The sequence below is a fragment of the Lytechinus variegatus genome, chromosome 19 (assembly GCF_018143015.1).
Source record: "Lytechinus variegatus isolate NC3 chromosome 19, Lvar_3.0, whole genome shotgun sequence".
NCBI classification, from domain to species: Eukaryota; Metazoa; Echinodermata; class Echinoidea; order Temnopleuroida; family Toxopneustidae; genus Lytechinus; species Lytechinus variegatus.
Window position 1 is genome coordinate 454,206 of NC_054758.1, and position 11,678 is coordinate 465,883.

Sequence of the window (11,678 nt, forward strand, 5' to 3'; positions counted from 1 at the left end):
GAGTCGAGTTCTACAAGTTAGGACACGTGATTACCCCGGCTAGGCTGTCGGAATACCCTTTAGGCCTCTCTCAAATAAAATTTAAAAAAATTTCATACCTTTTTATTCACTGACTTTTGTCCCCTGAAAGTCCTCGTATTAGGGCAAGCCAGTGATTTTATGGTTGCCCGAGACGTGCTGCACCTTTTAAACCCCCTAGCTAGCTTTCAAAACCCCTAATTTTTAAATATCGAATATTGAATATCCGTCCAACTTCACACGCGTTTGAATATCGAACCTGAATATCAAACCAACTTCACAGTTTGAATATCGAATATCCAACCAACTTCCTGCCGGTCAAATTTTTGCTAACTCACAGCTTTAAAAAAAATTAATTTTGCCTTTTTTTTATTACTGTCTGGCCACCAAACTTTTTATACTCGCAAGCCCCCCCCCCTGAAAACTATAAGAAAAACAACCCCTCACAGTTACAGAGCTTGAGTACAATATTTGTGTAAGTTAACCTCCCCCCCCCCCCTGCCCCCTCAACTTAAAAAAAAAAAACATGCCCCAAGCCGAGGCCAAACATGAGCGTGAACATCAATCTAGTATTAACCCATTCATGATTCTCGAGACTTGACTGTATTTTTGTCACCCACAACAACCCAAGCCACAAAAAAAGGCTCACTCTCACACAGCTGTTCACATATCGCACTGAATTAGGTAATTAAAGACTAAAGTCAGAAAGAAAGACAGATGCAACTCAAGACAGTCGCAACGCCGCTCATTCGAGCTCCACCCCACACACATCAACACTACTGCCGTGTACTACGCCGAAGCTCCGGGATAGCGAGCACTCGGCATCTCGATGATACCTCCACGATATCCCCGGGCAAAATGCATGTTTACCTCGTAGAAAACGATGGAAATATGACATGTATTATCAATGTCATTCTTTCGGAAGTGATTTATTTATTACTTTATCAAATGATGTAATAATTATATAAATACGATAAGTAGAAAGTACTTACATCTCCGATTCAAATTTTCCGTAAATTCTGTCACCATCAAAATTTTCTCGCAGACGACGTGTGTGAAGAAAAAAACCGGCTGTTAGCTGCATATCAGGCTCGTTCACGAACTATTTTTCATTTAATTATTTTTATTTACGATAACAATTTGTCATTGCTTTTATGAAACGGATATTTGCAACTATGACAAGTTGTCATTGCAATAACAAGATTTGCCATAGATATGGGAGATGTTACAGTTGCAAGTCAAAAGTTTTATGAAACGGGCCCCAGGGCCTGTCTTACAAAGAGTTGCAATTGATCCGATAAATCACAACTATGGAAAGCCAGCAAACATATAAAATGCATGTTTGTTCCAAAAAAAATCTAGATATGAAAGTATATCCATAAAATCATTGATTTCTTGACAATTTGGTATGTTTTTCTTTGTTAACAAAGGACGATTTGCAAATTTCCTGTAGAAAAAAATATCACTGGTGGATCATGTATTTACGATTGATTGGATCAAACGTAACTCTTTGTAAGATGGGTCCCAGACCTTTTGGCCTGAAACACTTTCATGATATGTTCTTGAAGTTTCATGTACCTGTAGCTGTAGCCTGTAGGCCTTTGTATACAAGCAAGTATGGCAAAATCTGGCTGAAAAGTGGAAGAGGTGCATAATTCAAAATTCCTTGCGAGCCAAGTGCCAGCGCTGAATACACTGGGTGATTTCAAGTTCAGTGTTGACCTTTTGGTGTTGGTGTTGGGTCATTTTTTACACAATTATAACACCAAACATAAAATGAGGATGGTCCCGACAAGTCACTCACTAGTTGTTGAGATGTCAATGATGTGATCTGGATCAGTTTTACAAACTCTGAATAAGTTTTGGAGCTAGGGGAAGCGATCAAAATTTCAACACTAACACCAACACCAAGGCCAACACCGAACTTGAAATCACCCACTGTATATTCATTGGAAAGTTTTGGATCACGCTGCAAAAATTCCCATTTAACTTGCAAAAAAAAATCCTTATGGTCTCATGTCATAAGGTGGTCCAATTTCGCGAACAGGGTAAAAATGGTCAAAAAATTTATTTTTTGATATGTTATAGCTATTACCATTCTCTAAATAATGAAAAAGTTTTAAGTCTCGAATACCGTTATTTTTCCTTAAAATGACTAATTAACAGCTAATTATTACATGGATGTCAATGTAAATGTGAATTTTGAAATGTGTTTTTCTCAAATTGGACCTGCTGCACATAAAATGGTGTCAAAAGTTAATGCAACATTGGATCACCCTAGTATTTTGCAGTTATAATCTTGAAACATCAGTGATTAAATCTGTACCAAAAATCGAATAATTATCTATTATTTTATGCATATTAATTATACTAATTAATTAACAGTATTTAATTTCACATTTTTGCCCCCCAAATACCTGTCACTGTATTTGTATGCTTGGCAAAATGACAACATCATGTGTAGAAATGTTTGTTGCAATGATACAATTGCAATTGTACTAAAAATTAAGATTACAAATTAGATAATTAACCAAATCTCTCCGGTTTACTAATTGATAAGGTTGCAGATCAGAGCTGACATACACATGTATTCCATTGCTGCATATTTTCAAAATTGTCAAATTTTATGACATTTAGTTGTTCCCTGCTTTAAAACGCCCAGAAATATGAGGATATCAGTCATATTACATATTATAGTAAGTTGTTAATTAGGTTTAATTAATATTTTATCATTTACCGCATCCACCGGCTCCGCATCCACCGGCTCCGCCACCCCTGTTACTTCAAACTTAATGTGCTATAGTTTTTGTTCCTGATATTGTATTGATCTAATTCATAGTAATATATTTAGCCTATAGTTCTAGCTTCAAAATGAGATATTACTCAATAAATTTGGTCAAGATGCTGTGATGTAGCAACAATTTATCCATGGCACCGTGTGGAAAATTGTTCATACGCCACCCTTTTTGCATACCCAACTTATGAAATGCGACCTTATGAAAGTTCTCATAATTTTTAAGAATATAATCAAGCTGGTACTTTCATGGATACTGGTTTACATGTATTTGCTTTCACATAAAATGGGTCAAAAATGCTTGATATTTTCAGATTGGGGTAAATTTCCAGATCAGAAATACATGTACATGTACCAATTATTTTTAGGTTTTTAGTTGGTCTCAGAGTAATTTTTTAATAGTAGGCTTTTTTTAAGGATATTTCACGTAATTAATAAACTTTGATACTGGCTGACAGAATACCTCTATTTGTTACATACATGTAGATCAGAGAATACTTGTAAATTATTTCTGGTTTGTGAGGGACAGAGTTGGTGAAAAGTCTCTTCTGTTTGGTGACCTCAAATGACCTTTAGTGTGAGTAGACTGGTAGGGTTCATTGTCTCATTGGTCTGAGGGTATAAAACGGTTCATTTCAGGGTCATCCAGTGGTTGAGAAGTGTGTTTGTCCACCAGTCTCATATATCAGACCTGGCTTGAAATATAATTTGGAGAAAAGGAGACTTGAATTCACTAACACATGTACATGTATACACCTCGCAATACAAACGTGATGACAGTTAATTTATTAGAAGTCGGTAAACATCCCTTCATAACAGAAGTAATGTTTGCCGAAACTCATTTTTGCTTCTCACCGGGGCTCTTTCCGTTGTGTTAGACTTAGTGGTGGCGCTAAACCTTGATTCAGCTCAACATTAGTTTTAAAACTGTCTCTTAATTCATTGTATGTGAAATTCTTATGATTGTTTGATAAAATATGGACATCATTAGATGCAATACCTCCAAAACATACTTTTATATTATTATTACTGATAACACTTTTTTTGAAGTCATTCAAAGCGACGACAAATTAACAACAAGTGGAATGCCTCTGGCCGTCTCACCTGCATCACGCGGTTCAATATAGCAGCAGTGCTGACTTTGAATACTACTCTAACTCGCACAAGATGTTCAGTGATACATGGTTACTCTTATGTCCACTTTTTATGAACTAGACCAATAAACTTACAGAGATATGATGGTTATTCAACAAAAAACCCCAACATGGCCAAAGTTCATTGACCTTACATGACCTTTGACCTTGATCATGTGACCTGAAACTTGCACAGGATGTACAGTGATACTTGATTACTCTTATGTACAAGTTTCATGAATCAGATCCATAAACTTTCAAAGTTTTGATGGTAATTCAACAGATACACCCAATTTGGCCAAAGTTCATTGACCTTTGACCTTGGTCATGTGACCTGAAACGCGCACAGGATGTTCAGTGATATTTGATTACTCATATGTCCAAGTTTAATGAACTAGACTAATAAACTTTCAAAGTTATGATGGTAATTCTACAGATACCCCCGATTCAGCCAAAGTTCATTGACCCTAAATGACCTTTGACCTTAATCATGAGACCTGAAACTTGCACAAAATATTCAGTGATGCTTGATTACTATTATGTCCAAGTTTCATGAATCAGATCCATAAACTTTCAAAGTTATGATGGGAATTCAACAGATATCCCCAATTCGGCCAAAGTTCATTGACCCTAAATGACCTTTGATCTTGGTCATGTGACGTGAAACTCATGCAGGATGTTCAGTGATACTTGATTAACCTTATGTCCAAGTTTCATGAACTAGGTCTATATATTTTCTAAGTTATGATGACATTTCAAAAACTTAACCTCAGGTTAAGATTTCGATGTTGATTCAGGGACTCCAACATGGTCTAAGTTCATTGACCCTAAATGACCTTTGACCTTGGTCATGTGACATGAAATTTTAATAGGATGTTCAGTAATACTTGATTAACCTTATGGCCAAGTTTCATGAACTAGAACCATATACTTTCTAAGTTATGATGTCATTTCAAAAACTTAACCTCAGGTTAAGATTTGATGTTGACGCCGCCGCCGCCGCCGTCGGAAAAGCGGCGCCTATAGTCTCACTCTGCTTCGCAGGTGAGACAAAAATTATAAAAAATTCTACGTGCTTTGAACGAAACCAGCAGTGCGAGCCTTGGTTTGTTTGTAAAAAAAAACGGTCAACCAAAGTCTATACAAAGAAAAGACTGAACACTTTGCTGACTTCCCGTAACGCTTTGGATCGATTTGTGTGTAAAAGTGCCTACTCTTTTACCTTGTAGTGTCTTTGATATGAATATAAATCGCGCTCCCTCCATACATGTACATGGAGGGGTACAGCCATCAACTGCAAGGAAAAATATCAATTAAAATGTCAAGTCCAAAAATCATTCAGTATTAAAGTGAAATAGAACAATTTGATTAAATGGATTTCATCGAAGTACAGTATCTAATTTCGTGCAATCCCATGAAAGTGTTCCATCTGGACTCCAGGAATCTCCCAAAAAGTGGAGGAATCAGCAAGAGAGAGATTTGCATGCATCGTGCCTTGATTTTCCTGTGCATGGTGGCATGTAATGGTCGTATGGGTGACTAACATTGAATTCAGCTACAGTACATGTAATTTGCTTCATACATGTACATGTAGTACCGGTAGTAGAAAGACTGACTTTGTATGTAGGCCTTTGATTGACCACTCAATATTGGGAGACGTGATCGCTCAGTCAGTAGAGAGGGGGTTTCGGATTCCGGTGACCCGGGAGATTCCCACTTGGTGCGCTAGTGCCCTTTGGTAATACATGTAATAATATGTCCATTTATATAGCGCAGTTCTGCGCTTTGATACTTGGTATCTTATTATTACCCCGGTTGTAACTATAAAGACGCCATATCAATAGGCGCTAAAGCGTTCAATGAATAAGTCCTACCAGTTACCCATTCACCTCACCTGGGTCGAGTGCAGCACAATGTGGATAAATTTCCTGCTGAAGGAAATTATGCAATGGCTGGGATTCGAACCCACGACCCTCTGTTTCAAAGTCCAAAGACTAATACACTGGGACACAACGCTCCATATTAAAGGCATTTATCCTCATTAACAGGTCTGTCGGAGAGGACAAAGCCGTCGGTCCTCTGGTTGCTTGTTTACAAGCATTAAAGGTATTGTTTAACTTTGTGAGCAGCCGATTAAAAAATTCTCAAACCAAGATGAAACATGTGTACAAGTGCATGTACATGTATTAGAACTAATAAACCCTGAAAACAACCATTATTAAGAATGAAAAGCTAAAACTACAAGGCAAGCCCCGATTTTGTAAATAGGCGTCTTATAGACACCTAAATAGTACACATAAGTGTATGGGACGAAATTAAGATGGTGTTTCCGGTCACTTTATATTTCAATTTTTGAAGCACTAAATAATCATTTTCGAACGCAATTTTTTCTGGGCTTCATTTTTGGAACATATCACAGACACAGGTGACAAGAGTGACCTTCTAGCTCAGATTTTTTAAAGTCAAACCAATGTTAACCAATCACTTTAATGCTTTCTTAGCAATCAGGTAATAATCACACCAATTGAAAGAAACAGGTTTTTAAAGGTCAAGTCCACCCCAGAAAATGTTGATATGAATCAATAGAGAAATACAGACAAGCATAATGCTGAAAATTTCTTCAAAATTGGATGTAAAATAAGAAAGTTATGACATTTTAAAGTTTAGCTTATTTTTCTCAAAAGAGTTATGCACAACTTTAATAGTGATATGCAAATGAGAGAGTTGATGATGTCCATCACTCACTATTTCTTTTGTTTTTTTATTGTTTGAATTACACAATTTTCCAATTTTTACAGAATTGACAACAATAGAACTTGACTGAACCATATGTTAAACAATGTTAATTCCACATGTTCAGGGAGGAATAAAACTCGATTTCACATGACACAGGACGCTTAGGACTTAAACACAGAGAGAAAATTAAGTGAGGTAGAATTATGAGAAAGCGGTGAAGAAGAGGAGATTGACATGAAGAACAACATGAGAATCATCAAATGTATGGAAATCCATTAATGTCATAATTTTTTCGACAGGAAATTCTCATAACAAAAATATCCTTTGTAAACAAAGTCAGAAAAGCACCCTAATTTTTCAAGAAAACAATGATGATTATACATGTAGATCACATCTAAAAATATTTTGAACAAACATGCATTTTAGATGTTGACGTTGCTGGCTTTCAATACGTGTTGATTGGATCAATCGCAACTCTTTGTAAGGCCGGGGGGCCAGTCAAATGTATTGCTGTACACATGCGTGACCAAGAAACGTGTTTAAGGGGGTATTTTTTTCAATTTTGGACGTGAGCCATTTAAAAGGGTATCAAAACCACTGATTTCCAAGAAAAAAGGTGATTTTGAAAGAGACTGGTCAATGGTCAATCGACAGGTCAAACATATTTGGGAATATTTTTTTTCCAAAGCTTTTTTTTTAAACTAGCCAAAAATGTTTAGGGTATGTTTTCTCCCAAAAAAGTTAATTTCTGGAGACAACTTGTTTAGAAGCCAAATTCTTTAAATAAAGCCAGCGATAAACTTGTTTTAGGGGATTATTTTGCACACAGAACTTGTAAAGGGGTGTTTGGAAATAATTTTGTCATGCATGTGTACAGCATTACATTTGACTGCCCTCCCCAACTATCCAACTTTTCCTTCCTAAAACTCAAATGTTCAATAATTCTTGATAAACCATCTCCATATTTTTTTTTCAATTTTAGTGGAGGGGACATGGAAGTCTTGCCACTATTTCTGAAAAATTTGGAACACAAAGACTGAAAAAGAAAATAAATGTTACATTTTTGTATGATCATATCATCAATCATGAAATCCTTCACGGACAGTTGAATTACCTAGCAGTTTTTTCTACCTTTGAGTTCCTAACACCAAGTGTCTACCGAGGAGACTACTAGGGCGTGAAACAGGCCCTAAACGAACAACAACAACAACAGTTGAATTAAAATAATATTAAATGTTTCATTTGACCGAGATTTTTATTTTTAAATCATTTTCTGTTTTTTAATGGCAGTCATTCCTTTTTCAGAATTCTCACAAATATACAGGTCCAAGTAGCTACATGTATATTCACTCAGTACCGTATCCAGTTGTTGTGTGTCTGGACGATCAATATTAGAAACTAAGACATTTGTAAAAAATTACAAGCGAAGTTTCATAAATTTTTAGTACAAAATGTTAGGAAATATTATAAAGAACAATATACAACTTTACAACTGATTACAAGTTGAATTCACATTTTTAGTGTAATCCAACCAAAGACAAAAAAGCCTGGCTAGGTTTCAAAAAAAAGAACTGTCCGGATACCTGACCCCCATCCGCATCCTACAAATGGAACCACCTTTTCATCATGTTCATGTCTTTCGCAACTAAACAATCTTCAAATACATATAATAAATTCGAAAAGACACTCACACGTAGATCAAAATCACAAATGATCGCGTTCAGAAAGATGCAAAGGCATTCGGGCCAGGGCCGGACGCGGCGCGGGCAGGGTTGGATAAGCGGCCGCGGATAGGGCCCAACCCCTTGGCCTTGGCCTTGCCTTGCGGATGACTCCTCGCATCGCATCGTCATCGCCTCTCTTTTGGCAGCCTTGCCCTCCTTTGTCAAAAGCTAAAAACATGAAACCAGCAATACTATCAAATTGATAAATGCGTTACGAAACTAAACATCATCACTTACCAAGATAACCTGATCAGGGAATCAACCTTTTGTCAAATTGTCCAGCTTCTCTGATCCTGCCTCTTCCAGATATCAGTCCAGATTCGAATGTTTCGATGAAAGAGGGCGCTAGACTTCTTCTAGGAAAATACAATTCCCTAAAATTTGATGGGATTGACCATTACATGCATAAATAATATCCTCAGATCTATTCTCTCCCTCTCTCCTACCATCTTATCTCTCTCCTACCATCCCATCTCTCTCCTCCCATCCCATCTCTCTCCCTCCCATCCCATCTCTCTCCTCCAATCCAATCCAAAAGTCATTTGATATAGCGCCTTTTCCTTTCGGTTACAAAGCGCTGCACACACACTACTCCATATTTGCTTTGGCCACTAAAACAACTGTTCTACACCTCGGAATGATCAGTTTAGTCCTTGCAATTAATTGTCCACTTAGCAGAATAGATGGGATTTAATGGCCTTCTTGAATTGTTCAACAGAGGAGGCCATCTTCACTGCAGCTGGTAGATGATTCCATAGTTTTGCAGCAATCACAGGAAAGGACGTTTCACCCGCACGTTTCTTGGAAAGGCGATGAGTGAGCCAGATTGACGAAGATGATCGAGTAGTACGGACTTGAGAACGACGAATGAGAATGTTATCGATGTACTCCGGGCTTCTGTGGTTGAGCGACTTGAAGACTAGCAGCAAAATTTTGAAGGCTATCCTCTGTCTCACAGGCAACCAATGGAGTTCCAGTCGGAGAGGTTCTGTACGAGTCCGAAGGGGAGCAGAGAAGACAAGCCTAGCGGCAGAGTTCTGTAGTCTCTGAAGTCGCGGTCTAAGTCCTTCTGGCTAAGAACGCTGAAGAGACTATTGCAGTAGTCCAGTCTGGAAAGAACAAGAGCCCTGACAGCAGCATGACATGTTTGCTTGTCAATAAAACGTCTCACTCTCCAGAGGTTACGAAGATGAAACTTGACGTTTCTGCAGACCAAGGTGACGTGATGGCTGAGATTTGCAGAAGGCTCAAATGTTATACCAAGATTGCGAACAGACTTACAAGGCTGGAAAGATTTCTCGTTAATTGTCAGTCTGACATCCTTCATGAGATCATATGATAAATGATGTGGCGAAGCAGAGACAAAGAATTCAGTCTTTGCATCATTGAGTTTGAGCTTGTTTGCCTTCATCCAGTCATGGATTTCAGTGATACAGCAGCTAAGTTTGTGAATAGCAGTATCAACTGCCACTGGATCCGTTGGAACAAACATGGTGTAGATCTGAATGTCATCTGCATACATGTGGAAGGAAACATCATGAGATCGAAGGATATCTCCAATTGGACGAACATAGAGTGTAAACAACAGTGGCCCGAGGACGGAACCTTGCGGAATGCCGTAGTGCAATGTATGTGGTCTGGAAAACTGACCCGACACAAGAACGCGGCTACTTCGATTCTCCAGATAAGATTTCACAAGTTCAAGGGCAATTCCTCCAACTCCAATGTCGTCCTGGAGACGATTCAGCAGAATTATGTGGTCAACTGTGTCGAACGCAGCTGATAAGTCAAGCAGCACCATCATTACCCCATTCTGGTTGTCAATAGCCAGAAGGATGTCGGTCTGGATCTTGAGTAGTGCTGTTTCTGTGCTGTGATTTTCCTTGTAAGCTGACTCTCTCCTCCCATCCCATCTCTCTCCTCCCATCCCATCTCTCTCCTACCATCCCATCTCTCTCCTACCATCCCATCTCTCTCCTACCATCCCATCTCTCTCCTACCATCCCATCTCTCTCTACCATCCCATCTCTCTCCTCCCATCCCATCTCTCTCCTACCATCCCATCTCTCTCCTACCATCCCATCTCTCTCCTACCATCCCATCTCTCTCCTACCATCCCATCTCTCTCCTACCATCCCATCTCTCTCTACCATCCCATCTCTCTCCTACCATCCCATCTCTCTCCTACCATCCCATCTCTCTCCTACCATCCCATCTCTCTCCTACCATCCCATCTCTCTCTACCATCCCATCTCTCTCCTACCATCCCATCTCTCTCCTACCATCCCATCTCTCTCCTACCATCCCATCTCTCTCTACCATCCTATCTCTCTCCTACCATCCCATCTCTCTCTACCATCCCATCTCTCTCCTCCCATCCCATCTCTTTCCTACCATCCCATCTCTCTCCTACCATCCTATCTCTCTCCCACCATCCTATCTCTCTCCTACCATCCTATCTCTCTCCTACCATCCCATCTCTCTCCTACCATCCCATCTCTCTCCTACCATCCTATCTCTCTCCTACCATCCCATCTCTCTCCTAGCATCCTATCTCTCTCCTACCATCCCATCTCTCTCCTACCATCCTATCTCTCTCCTACCATCCCATCTCTCTCCTACCATCCCATCTCTCTCCCACCATCCTATCTCTCTCCTACCATCCTATCTCTCTCCTACCATCCCATCTCTCTCCTAGCATCCTATTTCTCTCTTACCATCCCATCTCTCTCCTACCATCCTATCTCTCTCCTACCATCCTATCTCTCTCCTACCATCCTATCTCTCTCTTACCATCCCATCTCAGTATCTGTTGATCTAATAACAATTCAGTCCATATACCATTTGGTCTTATTTGAACAAAGTGTTACTTGAGCAAAAAAATGGATATTAGACAAATTTGTTACGAGACAAAATGGTCATAGATGAAATTGCAATTAGACGAAGTGATGATTGGACTAAATGGTTATTGGACCGAGTTGATGTTGATGGATGAAATGGCATTAAACCAAATGAAAGTAAACAATATGGTGAGTGGATGAGTTGGCAATTTACCCAAGAGACGTAGAGATTGGAGGGGGGCTAGAGCTAGGGCGGGGCGGGTTGTCGAGAGATGTGGGTGAGGCAGGACTCGTTGGGATTTCCAGGTGAAACAGCAAAATAAAATATCGAAGAAACTTGATGCAATAAATTTTCTTGCAGAATGCAGATATTCGTTTATTCAACATCAGTTTAATGAAAATGAAATTCGATTTAGATTCAATAAAATTGCAA

At 38.9% G+C, this 11,678-nt stretch overlaps 1 protein-coding gene across 1 annotated transcript in view; it reads right to left on the minus strand.

The window, feature by feature from the left end:
• Positions 1 to 8,742, minus strand: part of LOC121405875 (F-actin-monooxygenase MICAL3-like) — a 138,731-nt gene extending 129,989 nt beyond the window's left edge. Inside the window, exon 1 of the mRNA XM_041596861.1 lies at positions 8,643 to 8,742. The gene's annotated coding sequence lies outside the window, so the exon portion shown is untranslated. The remainder of the gene's footprint in view (positions 1 to 8,642) is intronic.
• Between the last annotated feature and the right edge of the window lie 2,936 nt (positions 8,743 to 11,678).